We start from the raw sequence: 21,167 nt of genomic DNA, 5'->3' as shown, positions 1-21,167 counted from the left end.
TTCTGGAACTTAAGATACATCACTTTCCCCACATTGTGAACTGTATCAGCTACCAGGTTCTGTCACTAGGAAGTCGCTACTCATTCTCTGTTATGTGCTGAGTAGGTGGGCTACATAAACTCTCTTCTTTGGGATGTAAAGAGAAAACCATCAGGGTTGCATACTGTCTGTCTTCCTGTGGAGAGAAGTTACTGTGTACCACTATGATAGGCACAGAATAATGCCACCTTCCAAAGATGTCTACTTCCTGATCTCCAGAAGATGTGAATATGTTACCTTGCATGGCAAAGGGGATTTTGTGATTTGATTAAGTTAAAGATTTTGCAAAGGGGAGATTATCCTGGATTGTCTAGGTCGGCCCATTTGATCAGCCACAGATTTGAAGACCCAGTGTTGCTAGCTTTGAGGGTAGAGGAATGGGCCATACGCCAATGAATGCAGGAGGTCTGTAGAGGTGAAACAGATTCTCCCCTAGAGTCTCCAAAAAAGAGTGCATCCTCACTAACACATTAATTTTAGCCAGTGAGACCTATTTTGGACTTTGACCTCTGGGACTGTATGTAGATAATTTTGTTTTGTTTTGTTTTGAGCCATCAGATTTGTGTAATTTGTGGGCTCCTGCATGTCTCAATGGGTTATGTGTCTGTCTTTGACTCGGGTCCTGGTCCCAGGGTCCTTTGATGGAGCTCTGCATCAGGCTCCCTGCTTAGCAGGGATCCTACTTCTCCTTCTCCCTCTGCTTGCAGCTCCCCTGCTTGTGTTCACTTTCTCTATCTTTCTCTCTCTGTGTCAAATAAATGAATAAAATCATTTTTAAAAATTTGTTATTTGTTAAACAACAATAGGAAGCTATTACAGATGCCAGGTGTCCCTCTTAGACCCAGCAAACTGCAGTACGGCTCTTCCATTCTATAAGCTCATAGCTAATCTTATTATAACATGGAATGAGTTAAGGATACACATTATTTACATTTTAGACAATGATGGATATGTAAAGTTACTCAACCACGTATAGTAAACTGTGATTCTTTTCGCTGGTCTACTCTACATTCATTCTTACATTTAACCTAAAATCTCTCACTTGGGAATTTGAGCTTTCTTGGTCAGAATCCCAATCTTTTTCACAAGTGTTTGAGAAGAGTTTCTAGAGATATAGGGACATTCTTTTTTTCCTGGTACAGAGAAAGAGACATCCTTATAAATGGAGATTTCCCTCATAAGAGTAAATGTCTCTTACGAAGAGGTAATTTCTACTCAGTTTTCAAGATTTCAACTGTCTCTGCATTTTCTTAAAACAACCAGTTCAGAATAATTAATATCCAAAAAGACATATTTGGGAGCATATTTTGACACCCTTCATATATCTATGTATTTTATTGTATGTACTTTAAAACCAACTTCTAAGAAGTGCTCCATGGACTACACAAAAGGAGTCCATGGCACAAATATCAAAAATCCCAAGTACTCAGCTGAAGTTCTCTCATGATCCTGACCCCATCAATAGGCCATGAAGTTGTAGAATGAGACCCTACTTCAAATGCTGACTCAGCGTTTCCCCCAGACAATGACCAAACTCCTTAACCCTGGTGAATCTGATTTCTCACATTTGTGAGATGAGAATAATAATAAATTTATTTATTAAAATAAATTAATAAATTATTAATTATAATGATAATTCATTTAGTTATGAATGAATAACTTCATTTAGTTACTAAATGAAGTAACAGAGGAGCACATACATTCACACATAGTAAGTACTCAGTAAATGTTAGTTCCCTTTCAATTTTATTTCCTACGAACTTTTATATACCCTTTCACAGTTGATGTAGTAACTGCATTTCTACAAATTTATTTCTTTTGAGAAATAATGCATTTTCGGTCAGTCACTTGGCATTCAAATCAATCTGGGAAATTCTTGTCTCATCTCCTCTTTCAACAAAGAAGACGATAATATATTAGCATGCAGAATGACCCACGACTGATAGACTAGTGACTATATCCTCATCCCCAAGCTGTGTGACCTGAGCAATTAAACCTTTTAGTGTCTCAGTTTCTAGGAAGCCACTAAACTATATACATTTGTTCCATCCTTTTTATCAGCAAGAAATGACTATTCTTTCAAGCGAATCCATGTTTTGAAAAGTTTTATTGCCAAAAGCACTGTGTTTATTCATTTTCTTGGAGTTTATTAATCAATTACAAATAAATCTGATAATCAGACTTCCAATCAACATAAGTTAATCAGTGTTATCATACAGAATTAGTGTGATTTCATACTAATGGAAAAAATCAAAGAAAAGTAGAAATTACTTCTTAGATAAATGGAAAATCACTCTTCTTCCACCCACGTTCCCATTACTACCGTTCAAATCCTTCAGTGCCCGGAATCACCACAGGACTAGATCATAAAGTTCTTTCATCTCTAAATTACATTAAAATTCACCAACCACCCCAGGTGCATTTTATCTAATCCACCTCTGCAGTAATTTTAAATTGCCTCTCAATTTTCAATCATTTTAGCAATGAGTGTTTTGTGTTTTTCAAAGTCATTGAGAAAAGTTATGAACATTTTTGTTTTCATGTATTAGGTTTCAGTTGTAATCACACTTGCTTTGCCTTTAGACCTTTACCTAAGCTCATGTGCCAAATAGCCATGTACTTTGCATGACTGTTTAGAGGCCGACATTAACTAGTACAATTAGGATTCATTGAGGAAATGTTCTGCTTTAAAATCTGTAATTTTAAAAGGCTATTTCTTTCACCTTTTTAAAAAATAGAATAACTACAGATATATTGGGTGTCTTCTCCCCCCCATTCAATCTTGCATTTGTGCTCAGAGAAAACCACTCTGGAATGAATGCCTGTCTTTCTAGGCCATGATTTTGTAATATATAAACATTATGTATTATTGTTTAGGAAAATCCATAAATATTATCTAAAATTTTGTTTTAAATTTTGAAACAAGTGGCATGCATCATATTTCCCCTTTGTCCTTTTACAGTTTTTTAATGTTTGTGATACTGTGATTTATAGTAAAAAATATATGTTTGGTCTTTGTCCTTTTTTCTGGCATAGAGATCCTAAAACCTTTGGAATTTTTTAAGTGATGTGAGCAAAAAATGAATCTTTTGTTATATTAATGGAGTGACTTGGACTCCACTGAAGGATGGGGGCTGGTTGCCAGGGGAGCCACCTATATAATTAGGGTGTCAGAACTTTCAGTACCATCCTCCTAACCTCTAGGGAGCAGCTAGAGTTTGAATTGATTGCCAATAACCAATGGTTTAATCAATTATGACTATAATGTTAACATAACAGAGCAGAGAATTGCAATCAGGGTCAAGCAAAACTATAAGCAAATTTGGAGAACAAAAGAGAGGAAAGCAGTTGTATAGAGGAAAAGGGGAGTTGATACACACACACACACACACACACACACACACACACACACATTTGAATTGGGTCCAGGAACCCAAAATAATGTTTAACTTTGTATTCATGGGGTTTGTCCTTATTGATATGTGTCATTTATTTTAACTGAAATTATATTCCATTGCATGAATGTATTACATGTTATTCATCCTAATTGAAATCAATACCCTAGTAATAGCTCATTTCCCATGCAAATAGTCTCCTGGTGGACTGGCCCTATCAGTCCATCAGACAGAGCTATCAGGAGTGGATTCTAATATGAACTAAACTAAAACCCAAGCCAACATCTCCACTGTTACTATTTTTCTTCTTATTATTATCCACTGTTTTATTATTTTCAATTCTGTCTCAGCTCAGAGAGTCAAGAAAACGAAATATTTTATATGCATCTAATACCTAGAATGTTGCCAATATATTAAGTATATTCTGTTCTTTATAGAGGGCCGGTCAAGCTTTGTTAACTACTTCTCAAAGGAATCAGAGTGCAAGGGAATGAGGAGGAAGAGTACTCAGATGCTGCTTTAAGTATAGACATTTTTCCTGCAAGTTTCATGACTTGAATCAACTATAACAGTGATTAAGTAATTAGGAAATCAAATTTGTATTACTCATGTGTGTTTTTTGCAGCCACTGACCATCATGACCGTGCAACCTTCTTGTCTTAATATTTCTTTTCACTGAAATTATTCCTTTTTCCATGTGATTTTTAAATAATTTGAAGTTTCTTCAGAATTCCATTATTGGATTATAGTATATAGAGAGTATGGATTTTGGGGTTTTGGGGAAATAATATGAATCTTGTTTGAAAAGGGTTATTAATGATTTTAGCCATTAAGAAAATGACTTTTATATTTATCATCTCCAGTGATTTAGTTTTTTTAATGTAAATCTAGTGATAGATGCTGATATTAGGAAATTTAAATTTAGAGTTAGCTCTAAAAAGTTGATAGTAATTAGCCAAGCAGAGGGAACTTCTAAACCAATTGTATAGTTACAGGAGTTGATGAACACTGTTCGTTATTGCAAATTACCAAAACAATAAAGCCAGGCAAAACAATTATATGAAATATTCATTTTTACATATTTTAATTGCAAAAAGAATGATATAAACATTGTTTATAAGAAGATATAATCCAAATTCCAACATAAAAGCAAAACATAAACTGGAGTCTAAAATAACAATTATCAATGCAGTTGATAAGAATGCAAAATAAAAGAAATGCTTCATTCATTATTTTTCATTTTAATACATTATATGAGTAACCCAAATAATTATTTTGTTCAATATTATTTGTATTGTTTCTAAGCCCATAAAAATGAGTTCTTAGTCCTTTGTCTACGTACTGGCTCAGAGTAGTTTTTGTTTTGTTTGTTTTTCTTTCATTCTGAGCACTTATTAATTAATTTTTAAAAGAGGATTGCTTTCCTCCAGTACGTTCCACAGAAGCCATCAGCCCTTGCCCCAACCATTGGTCTTTCTGGCATTCCAGACCTTTTTCTTGCACACTGTTGTCATAGAGGATGGCTCAGGGAGAATCACTTCCCGGTTGTACCCAGAGCTGAAATGAGATCTCATTGTAAAGGATGCCCAGGATTTACTATGTAACACTGTGAAGAGTTGCCCCAATATGAAGGGGTAGTCTCAGAAGTATATTGACATCTTAGATTGGCTTTGTGATGAGTCCCATTTGGACCATACAGAACAGATTCCCAAACTTTCTGTGACTTCTACTGACTTACACAGACTGCCTCCAAACCTGTGTCACCTTAGAAAAACTGGAAGATGTGAAATGATACTACTTACTTTTCTATCCCATGGTTCTACCTCCCAGGTTCACCAAATCTTGGCAGCTATGGAATGCAGTTCCAGGCTCTTCCCGCCTCACCACCACATTAGATATAAAATAATGAATACAGGTTATTTGGGAAAGGGTTTTATTAATAGCCTTTAAAAAATAGAAGTCAAAATGTAATTATGTAAAGATTTGATGTCCAGTTTTAAATTTAATGAATTATTGATATTTAACAAATAATATTTACTATATATTAATATTCTAAAATATACATTTCTCCAAAGTCTTAACCCAATGCTTATAGTTTCTCAACATTTAAATAGAACAATTTGACTAAATAAATTCTGCATCTTGAATTTGTGCCTTTAAGGCTCTCTTTACCATTAAGGGCTAATGTTGACAATAGACTAATACTCTAGATTTATTAAAAATTTGCAAATTAGGAAAGGTTCTAGCTAGATATCAACCATTTCTTCAGCAGTTCAATCGATTACGCATTCTTGTAGAAAACAACTGAAAAACTTGCCCTATTGCAAAAGTCAAGCAAGAAATAGAAAATAATGATTTGTCACTTTCTCATAGCAAGAAGAAAATGGATATTACAGAAAACAGAGGAGTAGAAAGGAGAGAAAAAGAGAGAGAAGGGAAGGGAGAGAGTTATATGTATAAGCCAAATGAAAAGTTACGTGTGGATGATAATATAAGAAAATCTATTAATTTGGTATGAATTAAATGGTATCAATGAGAAAGGGGTATATTGTTTTGAAGAAGATGGTGACAAAATACATGTACATGGTACTACTAAAGTTAAACTTGCATATACCTCCATGATACAGTAGTTACACTCCTGGTTAAATATCCAGTGCAAGAAGACATGTACAAGGGGCACCTGGGTGGCTCAGTGAGTTAAAGCCTCTGCCTTCAGCTCAGGTCATGATCTCAGGGTCCTGGGATCGAGCCCCGCATCGGGCTCTCTGCTCAGCAGGGAGCATGCTTCCCCCCACCCTCTCTGCCTGCCTCTCTGCCAACTTGTGATCTCTCTCTCTCTGTCGAGTAAATAAATAAATTTTTTTTAAAAAGAAGACATGCAAAAGAATGTTCATAATAGCCCAAACCTGGAAACCATGCAAATGTCCATCAGCAATAGAATAGATAAATCAATTAGGGTATATTCAACAGTAAAAAGAATGAACTCCTGATACATGCAATAACATGAAATAATCTCAGGGCTGCCTGTGTGGCTCAGTTGGTTAAGCATCTGCCTTCTGCCCAAGTTGTGATCCAAGGGTCTTAGAATTGAGCCCTGCCTCCTCATCCAGCTTCCCCCTTAGCAGGGAGCCTGCTTCTTCCTCTACCTCTACCCCTTCCCCACTTGCACTCTTGCTCTTGTGTGCATGCTCTCTCTCTCTCACTCTCTCTCAAATAAATAAATAAATAAGTAAAATCTTAAAAAAAAGAATCTGATAGACATAATGTTGAGTGAAAGAAGTCAAAAACAAAAGGTTCTGTGGTAAACCACTGTATTTATACAAACTGCAAAAACCTGAAAACAAATCTATGGTTGTAACAGTCAGAATAATGGCTCCTTGAAGGGTACTGATGGGGGTGGGGGGCTTAAGAATACTTCTAAGATACTGAAAACATTCAAAGTCTTCATTTGAATGGTAGTATCATGGTTTATACTTATATTCATATAAAAATGTGAAAATTCATTTTGCTGTACGCTAAAGATTAATGCACTTTATTGTTTGAAATTTATACATCAGTAAACAATATAAAAGAACGACTATGTTGTTTAAAGATAATACCAAACACAGCAAAGTGGAATCCAAAATATTTAGCTGCAAGTAGAGCATGAGGTTTAGCCAATCAGAAAACAATGTCCAGCCAAACAGAATGAGTCAGAATGTCCTGACTCAAAGGACTGCTGTTCCGAAGAGACAGAAATTCCAGCCAGAAGAAACAGTGATTTTAGCTTTGGAAACTCACTTGCTCAGTGCTTGTCTCAGCTGATGATGACTTTCTCAGAACTCTTTACTTACTTATCATGGTTGGTATCTCTTTAAAATTCAAAATATCTGATCTTCTGTTCTAATTCTAAATCCATTCCCTGGCCCCACTGTTTCTTCCTTCCTCTCTCACACAAATACAAGCTTTCTCAAATTTCTCTAAAATAAAAGAACTCTTTAGTGTTGAAGATCTCTTTCCACTTAAACTCTCCCTTCTCTGTCACATTAAGTTAAATTGTAGTCAGTATTTCACTTTAAGAAAGATCTTTAATTTCCTACTTCATCATTTACCATCATTTACCTGCTCACCTAAGCATGTGTCCTCAGCGTCTCTCTTTTCTTTTCAATTTTAATCAAGTCAGTCAAATCTGCTGTTGATCACAAGTGAAACAGAAGAACTTCTTACAAGAAGTCTCTCGTTACCTTCCTTTGCTAGCTTCTGTTTCACTGCCCCGGATGCAACTCTTTAGATTATTTCTGCTTTTTAGTTCTCTTGGTGCTCATCTCAAAGCTGTGAATAATGTAGTTTTACTCCTTTTAAAATCGACTTTGAATATATATGTCACTTTTGTCCAATTTTCTGGTCATGCAGTACCTTCATATGAATTTTCTAATCATATGACTCTTACCTCCCCAAGATGAAAATGAGAAGACCCAGTTCCCCAGCCTCTTTGGAGGTAGGTAGGGGACATGCCACAGGACGGGTTTGTGATTTCATTTTATCCAATCAGACTCAGCAGTATGAGTGTGTGATTTGGAAGTAAGTGACTTGGGGAAGAGAGCTTTAAACAATTTTTCTTTGCTGAGAGGGTTGGGGTCGCAGGCAGTGAGGACTTTGGTGATTCCAGTTTTCTTTAGTGTTCATTGGGGCAACCATAGTGACAAATCTTTTCATTAGATTATTTTTGCCTTGTGGTCTTAGGCATTATTCCTGGAAGCTTAATTCTGAACCTGGTTATTTCATCCTGCCCCACATTACATGAGTTTCCTAGCACTCTTTTTAATAAACTTATTTTCTGCTAGTCAGCTGCAGTTATATAATTCAATTGCCTCTTCAATATGAATGATGAATGTTTAGGTCAATTACGCTACGCTCATCCTCCTTCCTGCTCTCTGTTAGATACTAATATTATAATTTTAATTCTTTTATTGATGACTGTGTAATTGTTGCCATCAATTTTCATCAATTTCTCTTGATCTCTCACTTTCCACTCAGAAGGTATTAGTACCCTGACTTTTCTTCACTTTCATCCAACCCAAACCTTTTCCAGTTATTCACTTCTCAACTTATGTCAGATTCACTCTTACTTTTACATTGTCTGTTAATATTTACATTCTGTTCTGCAGCCAGATCCTGGACTTCTTTGTTTTGTATAGATTGGTTGATACTAAAGTTAAAAACCATTGCATGGGTTACTTTTTAAATTTTGTGAATACATAATTTCAAACCTTGGAATGTGCTAACATTACTTGATTCCTCTTTGAAACAAATTTCATGACCTTTGTACAACATAAAGGGGATTGTTAGTAGCATCAGGCCAAAAGTATCACTATTTCTTGTACTCTAATAATTGCTTAAAATCATATCACATTTCAATTTGCTTAATATTTGAACTATGACTTTCTTGCATCCTTGTATTATTTGACCGTATACTATTCTCAATTACTTTCAATTCTTTGTTATGCTCTCTACTGTGTTTGGAGGTTTTTTGTCTTTTTTTTTTTTCTTTTTCATGGAGTTATCCATCATCCTTTTGCCATGACCAGGATTGTTTTTCCTATAGATCTGCTACAAAACTGTGACTGTGGGACTTCTTTTCTTTGGTCTCCCAGAATAAATTTATTCTTTCCTGGATTACCTCATATTCCAAGGTATTGATTTGCTCCCTTATTTTGTTGAAATATATTATCAAATCACTGTTTGCCAAACACAAATGAGAGGTAAAGTTGATAATTCCTTGTACACCTGAAAATGTACTTAGTCGAATATAGATCTCTGGGTGGAAAATAGCCTTTCTTTAGAACGGTTAAGCATCACTATATTGTCCACTACCTTCCAGTTTTGCTGAGCCAAACTGATGCCATTTTTTCTTATCCTTTTATAAGTGACTTGTCATTTCTTTCTGGATAATTTTAGGATTATCTTTTTATCTTTCATAATCTAAAGTTTTAAAAACGCAAGGCTATGTACAGATCTTTTCTCATGTATTTCACTGGATACGTGATGGGTCTTTTCAAACTCAAGACTCAAGTCCTTCTTTTCCGGGAAGTTTTCTTCCATTATTTCTTTGATAACTTCCTTGTATCCGTTTTCCTTGTTCTCTTCCTATGGAAATCCTGTTAGTAGGATATTGGATTACTACATCTATTATCTTTTACCTAACATTATCCCTTTTTTTGTCTTTTTGTTTTATTCTAGAATATTTTCTCAAATTTGTTTTCTAGTTCTCCTAGTAAATGTCTGTCTCCAATTTTGTTTTTTGTCTCTAAATTTTCTTGTTCTATGATTATCTCAATTTTATGTCAACCTTTCCTTTGTGAGAATTTTTCAGCCGTAGTCTTGTGATTCCTTCAATTTTACATTTTAAATTATACCTAACTTAGAGAGAGGTTTGGGGAAAAAAGCGGTGGAAAACATTTGATAGCAAGACACAGAAAGCAGTCAAAAATTTAAGAGAAAGCTAACCAATTAGGGAGTACACGCCAAGATGTTCTTGATCTAGACATACTGTTTTTCTCCACCAAGACCCCTGAGACTCATCCTATTCTAACACCTTCCTATTATGACTGGTGAAGGCCGTCATAAGCACTTGAGATAATTTAAGCAGAATTTCTGTAGAAGGAAACCACAGTATCCATTAACCTGAGTGCAAGTACATAGGAATAAACAGGAACTAGGGAAAAAAAGGCAAGAAGATAAAAAACAAATACCACCTTCTATGGGGAGTCTTTGTGAATTATCTTTTCTAATTTGGAAGTCATCCTTTTGTTTCCATATGATCCTTGTGTGTATATATCATAGAAATTTTAACCTCTATTTTAATAAATATTAGTATATTAATGTGTCCTTTCTCTCCTTTGGAATAGCATTATCTATTAGAAGTAAGATGCAAGCCATATATGAAATTTCACATTTTCTAGTAGCAATGTTAAAAAAAAACCCCACAAAATAATAAAGAAATAAGCACAAATGATCTTTCTTATTTATTTATTTATTTATTTATTTATTTATTTATTTATTTGAGTAGACTCCATGCCCAGTACCCAGCATGGAGCCTAATGCAAGACTTGAACTCACAACCCTGAGATCAAGACCTGAGCTGAGATCAAGATCATAACTGACCAAGTTATGATCAGCACTGACTGAGCCACCCAGGCTCCCCTAAGCATAATTAATTTTAATCATAAAATCCAATATTAACAATGTATTTAATTTCATATAGCTAAAATATTTTTTGGTATGTAATTAACATAATAAAGTATTGCGATATTTAGCATTCTGGTTTTTTAATGAGATCTTTGAAATCTGGTGTATATTTTACACCTGTAGCACATTTCAGTTTGGACTAGTCACTTTTCAAGTGCTCAAGAGCCACATGTGGCCACTGGCTATCATCACAACATAGTTCTAGAATGAAGCACAATGAAGGCAGTGACTATTTCTTCTTTTAACTAACAGAGCACAACCATACAATAGGTGATGAGTAAATAGTCCTTTTTACCATTTCCTTAGATATATAAAGACCGATATTATAAGACGTTTTCAATCTTATTTCACTTACTCTGTCTGAGACTTACTATAAACGAGACCCTGTGCTGGATGCCACTAATTAGCATAAGTTATAAACTGAAAAATGAATCACAAAATGATGCAAAAGTAGCTAATTATGAATAAAACATTATAAATAATCTAGAGAAGAGAGAATGGAAGTTATTGACAGATATGCCTGAAATTACATTTCAAAATTGTTTTTAATGCTAAACATGTTACAGTTTTATATTAATTCTATATAAGTGGTTAAAAGAATAACCTTTGGTATCACATAGAATTAGGTTTGAATTCACCTTCTTAAATTTTTACTGAAATTAGGCTTATTAATTTCTAGAACAGGGATAAAATTGATTCTATATCCCAGAGCTTCTGAAAGCATTAAAAAGCATAAAATACATGGGACTTCACATAGTGGCTGATGCATAAAAAGCATTTGATAAAAGTTTAGTCTTATTATTGTTTTGTCATGGGTAGGTTAATATTTTATTAACTATTAACTTGAGGCATCACACTACCTGATTTCAAAATATACTATAAAGCTATGATAATCAAAACAGCATGGTGCTGGTGAAAAAAACAGATGTATAGACCAATGGAACAGAGTAGAGATCCCAGAAATAAACCCACACATATCCTATCAACTAATATTTTATAAGAGAGCCAAGAATATTCAAAAAGATAGTCTCTTCAATAAGTGATATTGTGAAAACTGATATTTGCATGTGAAAAAATGAAACTGGACCTGTATCTTACTCCATACACAAAAATCAATTCAAAATGGTTTAAACACTTAAACATAAGACCTGAAATTATAAAACTCCTAGAAGAAAACATAAGGACCAAGCTCCATGACATTTGTCTTGGCAATGATTTTTTGGGATAAGAAACCAGAAGCTCAGACAACACGTGCAAAAATAAACAAGTGAGACTATACCAAATTAAAAAGATTTGCACTGCAAAGGAAATCATCAACAAAATGAAAAGTCAATCTATGGAATAGGTGAAACTATTTCCAAACTACATATTTTAAACGGAAATAATATCCAAAGTACACAAAGTACTCCTACAACTCAATAACAAAAAACCCCAAATAACCAAATTTTTTAAATGTGCAAAGGACCTGATTGAACATTTTTCCAAAGAAGACATACAAGTGGCCAGTATGTACCTGAAAAGATGCTCAGTATCACTATCATAAAGGAAATGTAAATCAAAACCACAATAAGATATCACATCATCATACTCATTGGGTTATTAGAAAAAAAAGAGATAACAAATACTGGGAAGAATGTGGATAAAAGGGAACACTTGTGCACTGTTGGTGGGAATGTAAACTGGTACAGCCATGAAGGAAGCAAGAATGGAGGTTCCTCAAGAAAATAAAAATAGAGCTCCATGTGATCTAACAACCCCACTTGTGGGTATATAGCCAAAGGAAATGAAAACAATATCAAAGAGATATTTGAACTCCAGCATTTATTGCAGCATTATTCACAATAACAAAGATTTAAATATCCATTGGTGGATACTTAATGGGGGACACACACACACATATTATTTAGCAAGAATATTATTTAGCCCTTAAGAAGAGGAAATCTTGCCATCTGAGACAACATGAGTAAAACTGGGGGAGAATTATGTTAAATGAAATAAACCAACAGAGAGGGCACCTGGGTGGCTCAGTGGGTTAAAGCCTCTGCCTTTGGCTCAGGTCATGATCTCAGGGTCCTGGGATCAAGCCCTGAGTTGGGCTCTCTGCTCAGCAGGGAGCCTGCTTCCCTTCCTCTCTCTCTGCCTGCCTCTCTGCCTGCTTGTGATCTCTGTCTGTCAAACGAAAAAATAAAATTAAAAAAAAAAAACACAGAAAAACTAACACTGGGTGGAATCACTTGTATATGGATTTTTTTTTTTTTAAGTCAAACTCAAAGGAACAGAGAAGAAGAGAATTGTGATTGTCAAGGGCTTGAATGTGGGTGGAGGGGGGCGGGTTAAGGAGAGGTCGATGAAAGAGTAGAAACTTTTAGTTGTAGTGTGAATAAGGTCTGAGGATCTAATATAGAAGATGGTGACTACAGTTGATAATACTTCATTGTATAATTGAAATTTGCTAAGAGAAAAGACCCCGAGTGTTCTCATCAAAATGAAAAGAGAAAAGGAGATACATGAAATGATGGGTGTGTTAATTAACTAAGTGGTGGGAATCCTTTCATAATGGACACATGTATCAAGTCATCATGGTGTACAGTTTTTTTTTTAAGCTTTTATTTATTTTGACAGACAGAAATCACAAGTAGGCAGAGAGGCAGAGAGAGAGAGGAAAGGAAGCAGGCTCCCTGCTGAGCAGAGAAGCCCGATGCAGGGCTCGATCCCAGGACCCTGAGATCATGACCTGAGCCGAAGGCTGAGGCTTTAACCCACTGAGCCACCCAGGTGCCCCTCATGGTGTACAGTTTTAATAGACTATAGTTTGAGTTTCACTATTTCTGCATAAGATAATGCTGAAGCAACAAGTGTTTACATTGTTAGGACTTCCACAAAACTAAGGTTTTGTAGTACCATACGGAGTGAGAAAACCTTTAAAAACTTAGTATTTTCCCTAATGAATCAGTGGCCATGGCCAGGATACCTAAGTATTTTGTGCCTTAGTATACATATCTGAAAGTAAGAATATGAGTATTTAATTGACAATTATTATTCCTATTAGAAAGAAATATAGTCAGTGAAGTAGAAAAAGAAACTGAAATTAGAGCAGGAGAAAAATAACATGGTGGGTATTAACGTACCACCCTAATACACAATCTATTGATGGACAAATGGGCTCTTTTTTGTGAATACCTGGAAATATTTGGGGAAGTGATATTGCAGTTATTGACCAAGGAGGTCTTGAATGTGAAGACTGAGATAAAAACAGTATGTTTGAATTGCTAATGATTATATGACTTTGTTTATCTCTTCAGGTTAGTAATAATCACCTGCACTAGGCAAAAATGTTAATTAACTCTGTTCCCTCTCCATATGTGTTCCCTCCAGAAGTAGAATTTGGTCATGGCAGCACATGGGCTGTAGGGAAGTTCTAAATAGATGCATATTTTGCCACCTTGTAAGTTCAAACTGTTCATGGTAGACTTGTCTCAGCTTAGGGAGATAGGAATTTCATATTCAATAATATATCAATAAAATATTTTACCACATATCAGAAAGAAATAATCACTTTGTAAAATTGTTATAGCCATCCAAGTTCAGCAGAGAGCCAAGAATAACAAACCGCCTTGTAATTTGTGCTACAGTTTACTCATCTCTAAAATAAGATACGACTTGAGGCACCTGGCTGCTCAGTGGGTTAAGCCTCTACCTTCAGCTTGGGTCATGATTTCAGGGTCCTGGGATCGAGCCCAGCATTGGGCTCTCTGCTTAGTGGGGAGCCAGCTCCCCCCTTTCTCTCTGCCTGCCTCTGTCTCCTTGTGATCTGTCAAATAAATAAAATTTTAAAATAAAATAAAATAAGATACCACACATGCTTTCTATCCTAGGGCTCACATAAACATTAAATGTTACCATACAGGTGAAGTCGTAGCACGTTGTAAGCATGAGCAAAAGGAATGTGGGGGAGTAAACATAAATTAATTCCCTAAACAACAGTGTTCTATTTGTTGGAAATGAGAAGGAGATGTTAAAGAATGCAAGTTGGTGGAGTAGAAAGAAGAGCAGAAGGCTCATAGTTCTCATATACCATTAGAGACCCACAATTTCAGCATTAACTCACGGTCCCCCAGCTTGTCAGAACCATCAGTCTCTTCAGGATCCTTCATCTTAAGAGTTCTCCTTTTGGCAGCCAATTGATGCCTCTTTGCTGGTAGGTAGAATTTTCCCCAACTAAGAATATCTTGTTCCATTAATTTTCTTATTGAACTCCTGTTTAATCTTTCAAGGGACATTTTCATGTCATTTCCTCTCTGAATTCTTTGTACACAAAAGCCCCTGGATATACACAGTTCCCGTCAGAATTAACGAACCTCTTTCTAAATTCCTGTATTACCTTGCTTTTCAATCATACCAGAGTGAGACTTCAGAGTCTTACCTGACTGGACTCAAAGCCTTTTCTGAGCCCACAGAGATGTATTAGTAGCCAGGATCCAAGCATGGGGGAGCCATCACTTCAGCTCATCTATTTCTGCTCTAATTTTCAGTTCCTCTTCTTTTCTGGCAATTAGCATCCTCTCCCTACTCTATTCCTGTTTTTCTTTTGAGCTCAGCTATTCATCTGTTTTCAAGTTCTGTTTTATCCAACATTTCTAGGTGTTGGTAGCAAGTTTTTTTTTGTTTTTTGTTTTTTTTTTTATATTAGCTGAGTCCACCTTCTCACCTGAACTGCTGTATTTGCTCAAAGTGTAACTTTTTATGAAAGTATCTGCTTTTCACCCACGGCAACATAACAGTCTTTTTTCAAAGGTGGCATTTTAGACTACCCTTAAAGAAACAGATGACCATAATTGCATGGGGTTCACATCCTTAACATGCCATTTATCAAAACAGGCTACACCTAGGTTGCATCCAAAGTTTAAATGCTGATATATTCATTCTAATATCTCTTGATGTCAGTTCCCTTCTTTCTCAATCCATAGATGCCTCTGCTCCCCTTTGCAAGATAATGTGTGTACTTTGTAGATATTCTCCAAGGTGATAGAGAAATGAAGAATTGTGTACTCAATTTTGAAAGAGCTTTAATTTGCCTTATTTTGTAGCATTTCTGCATCCCAATTCACATGATAATCAAAATCTCTTTGCTTTAGTTTGTAGACCTAGGTAATGAGTGTGCCTTTCTGCAGCTGCTAATAAAATTAAGGTGCAGCCTTCCTCATTTATGAAGGCAGGTATACTAGAATAATGATTAATAATGGATAAAAGACAGCAATTAAGTGTATTGAAATGAATTACAACTTTTTAGAGACATTGAATCTGGTTTTAATTTGGTGATCAACAGTGGCATCTGGAATTGTTTAGCTTTATGATTTAACTTTCCAGCTACACCTTCACACTTAAACCAATTTATGAGAGACAGTTGTTGGCATGTGAAATATGTAGCTCTTCTAGATGTTATGAGTATTCTGTTTATGTTTTCATATTCAGCTAGCTCTTGATTATGTTCCACAAATAGCCACATTCAGTTCATTTATCTTTTATTCTCAGATTTATCCTGAATATGTCATACAGATATAACCTAATCAAAATCACAATATGGTCAACGGAAAAAATAACACACATTGTTTGCTGGGGGGAGGGGGTTTGGGAGAAGGGGGTGGGATTATGGACATTGGGGAGGGTATGTGCTTTGATGAGTGCTGTGAAGTGTGTAAACCTGGTGATTCATAGACCTGTACCCCTGGGGATAAAAATATATGTATATAAAAAATAAAAAATTTAAAAAAAATAACACACATTGTTTGATGGGATGTTTATTCATGCTAAGATAGTATAGGTAAAATTCCATCAGTGTAACCCTTTAGACAGAGTAGTATAACATCAAATTTTCTCATTCTATAATTCTGAAAAACTCTATTCACTCTCTCTGAATACTTTCAACCTTTACTCTCTGGTTTATTTATCCCCTAATGTCCTTTTCATAAGTGCATGTTCAGATATCACTGTGTATTTTATAAACTATAAATTTTATTTAAGATGAAATTTATTTCATATGAAATAGATTACATAATGTCTCACATACGAAATACAAATGTAGATTTAGAAAAGAAGACACAGAAATCATAAGGAGAAGGTATAAAAATGATTGCCAATAAAAGTGGTAGTAGTTACCACCTTTATTATGATGCAACATTTTAAAAATTTATACTTTAGATGAAAGAGTTGGAAATTAGGTAACTCAACCCCTCACTACCCCTTGGAAGAGGATGGGGTGGGTGATGGCATGATTAGGGAAAGTGTGGGGCTCCCCTGGGACATAGTCTGAAAGAGAAACTGCCAACCTTTCAGAAAAGCCCTTCACCCCATGTGGCAATTCACCCATATGGTAAGGGAACAGTGGACAGTAGGGAAGAGAGGTGACTGGATTGATAGGTTGAGATAGCACTCTCCATTGCTCATAGATTATGTGAGGCATGTAGGATCTCCGAGTGGCATACCTAAGGCTCACCAGGGAGATACAGAAGTGCTGAGGAGCAGAGGTATGTAGAGCCCTGTAGTTGAGGTGATTGGCTGCAGCTAGGTGCCTCATAAACCAAAGCAAAGGGAGGACTGGGCACTGGCACTGGCTCAGGCCCGTGGGCTAGGAACCACCTATATAATTATCATCAACTGTGATAGCAAAAAAGGCCAGTGCCAGGGATAGAGAGGATAAACCAAATCAAGGGGAGCCACACAGAATGAAAACTACCGCCTTCATCACAGTATAATGACCCCTCCTTTACCTCCAGATGGAAGGACAGGTATTCCTTCTGGAAAGCTGGCACTTCAAATCAACTGAATATTTTCTCTCTTCACCGAGAAATCAAGACTGTTTAACTCTCGAAGGCTTTACCTTAAACCATAAATGCTAATGGTGCTAACGGCTTTTGTTGGTTTAATTCTGGCCTCTCACTGGGTCCTATGCTTCAAAATTAGCAGATTTAACGGGTAGCAGCTACGGGTAAAGGTTGGTTAAGTTATGGAGAACAGATAAAATCACAACTTTTGGAACATCTGAGCTGAAATGAGTATCCTTACACACTCCTTTTCAATATCATATTTCTACCTCTTTATATGAACATTTTAGGCAGCCTATAGATGATACAAGAGCAGGAAAGACATCGTTTTATTTGGCCATTTTTCCCTGTGCATACACATAACTCACTCCTCACTGCCCAGACATTTTTGAGGACCGAGAACCTCCTCCTGCCAGTGATGGTCAGGGCTATCATTTGCAAATCACATTATTAGAACTTTCTAGGGAAAAGTGATGTCAAGGATAGCCTCCTCTAGAACTTCCCAGTGTTGCTAAGGTTTTCTGTCAGTACAATTCCTCCTTCACTGGGTTGTACACATCTTTCCTTTTAATACAGATTTGGGCCAAATCTTATAATGTATATTAAAAAAAAAAAAAACACAGACAGTGTACCATTCTCTAAAAGAGGTTATCTGTTTTCTGGAAAATTATTCAACTCTACCAAACTTCAAACAAATTGATTTCCAAGTCTTCGATTCCAAATCAACCAATTATAAGTACATTTTTAAAAAATTTCCCAAATACATGAAGGACATTAGGAGAAGGAAAGGAAAAGTGAATTGGGGGAAATTGGAGGGGGAGACGAAGCATGAGAAACTGTGGACTCTGAGAAACAAACTGAGGGTTTTGGAGGGGAGCAGCGTGGAGAGATAGGTGAGCCTGGTGGTGGGTATTAAGGTGGCACATATTGCATGGGGCACTGGGTATGATGCATAAACAATGAATCTTGGGACACTGAAAAAATAAAATAAAATTAAGATGTTAAAAAAATTTCCCAAATAAAATAATTAAATGATTTACAATTTTGTAACATCAAGCCACTATGTTTCATAAAGCCATGATTCTCGACTGCCCAAGAAACAATTACAAAGTAGTCATTTCTTCTAACAAATTTTACAAAATAGTTCTTTCTATAGGAAATTCTATCGTGATTCAAGGTTATTTATATGAGGACGTGTGTGTGTGTGTGTGTGTGTGTGTGTGTGTGTGTAACCAGCTGAAACTTCTTTTCCATCTTTTGGGTGATGTACATATTTGTTCTGCCCAAGTGTTAGATCATTTGACATAATCAAAATATGCTACTTTTGAAAATAAATTCTCTGTTGAGCAACATGAGCAATGAAATAAGTTCTCATATTGGAGCGTAGGCTGTATAAATGAGCAAACCTGAGCTGAATCATGGTTCCAGCTAGCTGTGTACGCTATACAAGTTTTACAGTTGCCTCGAGACCTTTAATTTCTGGATCTCTATGTGGCAATTAATGGCAACAAAAATGTTAACCCTAAATTGCTGTTGTGAGGACTCAACAAGGTATAATAGAGTGCTTATTACACTGTCTGCCCTAAAAGAGGTTCTCAATAAAAATTACTCTCTTTGAAGCTGGAATTTTAAATTCCATGTACCATTAGTGATATGTCTTTGTTTCAGAATATCTGCCTCAGCTTTTCAGAGTCATTTATCTCTGCAGTACATCAACTCTATTTTTCTCTTGTTCATTTTGTGAGACTGAATGTACCTTTCACAGTCTATCTTCATTATGGCCATTTTTTAGGCCCCTTCCATTCTCTATATGGCCAGTTCATTTTGATTTAAGGTGGAGAGCTGAAACATTAATTCATTGTTTAAGGTTTTGGTGCTTAAAAATTATTCTTGAGAGTATTTTACAATTAAAATACTACTAATTATAATAATTGGTGCATGAACTTTTAGATGAAATTAGAAAACCCTAAGCACACCCTGGGCAGAAAGTATAATATATATAGACTCGTGTGTTTGATTCACGGCTAACACTCAACACGTACTTATTGAATCAATGTTTTGGAAATTTCTAAGATGTTCATTTTTCATCCTGGAAGAAAAATAATTTTTAAAAAACACAGTTATAAAATCAAGCTGTTATAAATGTAACTGAAAAATATGAGTTATAAGAAATAGAAAATAAAGAACACCAAGGAAAGCTAGGATATTCTCTGGCTCCTACACTAACCCATCTTGTGACCTCAAATGAGTTAGCTCCCCTCTCTAGGTCTCAACTCAAAAATGTGTAAAAGGAGAAATTTGAACTCACACCTTATAGAGTTTTCCAATCTCTGTCCAGTTTCTTCATGTATAATTCCTATGTGAAGCAAATAACACATATTCACAACTAAAATTACAGTTTTGATTATTACCCACAATGAATGATCTTTAATGTTCTATGAGCCTCAAGAAATATGAGCTAGAGATTATAGGAAAGAAGTAACAGGGCTATAGTACAAACCTTATACACAGGTATCTAGCCCCTAGCTTTTGTATACTATAAGCCCTAAGAGGACAGGGACCATATCCACTAACCCACTTTTGAATCCTCAACAACTTTTAAAGCACTAGGCACATAGTAGTTGATGAATAAATGTTTGTTAAACAAATGATAAGATGTCCCCTATGTGAATAAGGATATTCAGTTGAAAGGAAATTTTTTATTGCAGTTTACTGTATATTATCTAAACAAAATGGAATATAATCGTACAAGAAATATATGCTGAACCTGCTAGGAATCAAAGGCTATGATTTTTCCTGGAGATATAAAATCTTAACCTTGAAAAATTGGGTATCAGAAATACATGTAGATTATTCAGTGTGTTGTGGTGAGAGAGAAATAAGTAGCAGAGGCATATCCAGCCTGGGAGGAGGCAAGGTATTTTGGAAGATGTGATCTCTTACATGAATCTTGAAGGACAAGTAGAGTATACATTAGTGAAGAAAGGGAGAAAGATATTCCAGACTCAAGTAACATTCCATGAATCAAGGCACACCATTATAAAACAGTTCTGATCTCTCTTAAAATTCCTAATTACAGTAGACTATTTAGCCACTTGAATACCCAATATATGGGCTCTGAGTTAGATAAATGCTAAGCTATTTAGTAATTACCTAGACTGTGGTGGTTAATCCCAGAGGAAATCCTAATTGAGAATCCATTTAACTTACTAGTTCTTAAGAGGTTGGACTATCACCAGCAGTAACAGCCTTTGGATCAATATTTCAACAAGAAAACAATTATTAATTTTGAATTTATTGGAATTAGTATTTTTTAATCCAGAACAATAATCCTGGTCAAGGAAAGGTGACCATAATAAAGAAAAGGTAATTTTTTTGTGTGACATTAGCTTTCACTGGCCACATTATCTGCCACAGTACCTTTAACACTAAGAATATACGTGAAGTATGCATTCTAGGAGTGTGTCTGAGGTGACTGGTAAACTCCTGGAATGCATAATTCATGCAAAGTTTTCTAAGAATTACAATGCAATGTTGGTTTTGGGATTTTTTTTTTCTGTCCTATTTCCTGATTTTACTACAATTTTTTTTTTCTGCCCCATTTCCCGATTTTACTACGATGCTGGAGATAGGGGTTAATTTGAGGACATGGGACTGACAAAGGTTTGCGTAAAATATCTAAACT

Source organism: Mustela nivalis (assembly GCF_964662115.1).
Source record: "Mustela nivalis genome assembly, chromosome: 13".
Taxonomy (NCBI): Eukaryota; Metazoa; Chordata; class Mammalia; order Carnivora; family Mustelidae; genus Mustela; species Mustela nivalis.
This window is presented reverse-complemented; position numbering follows the sequence as displayed.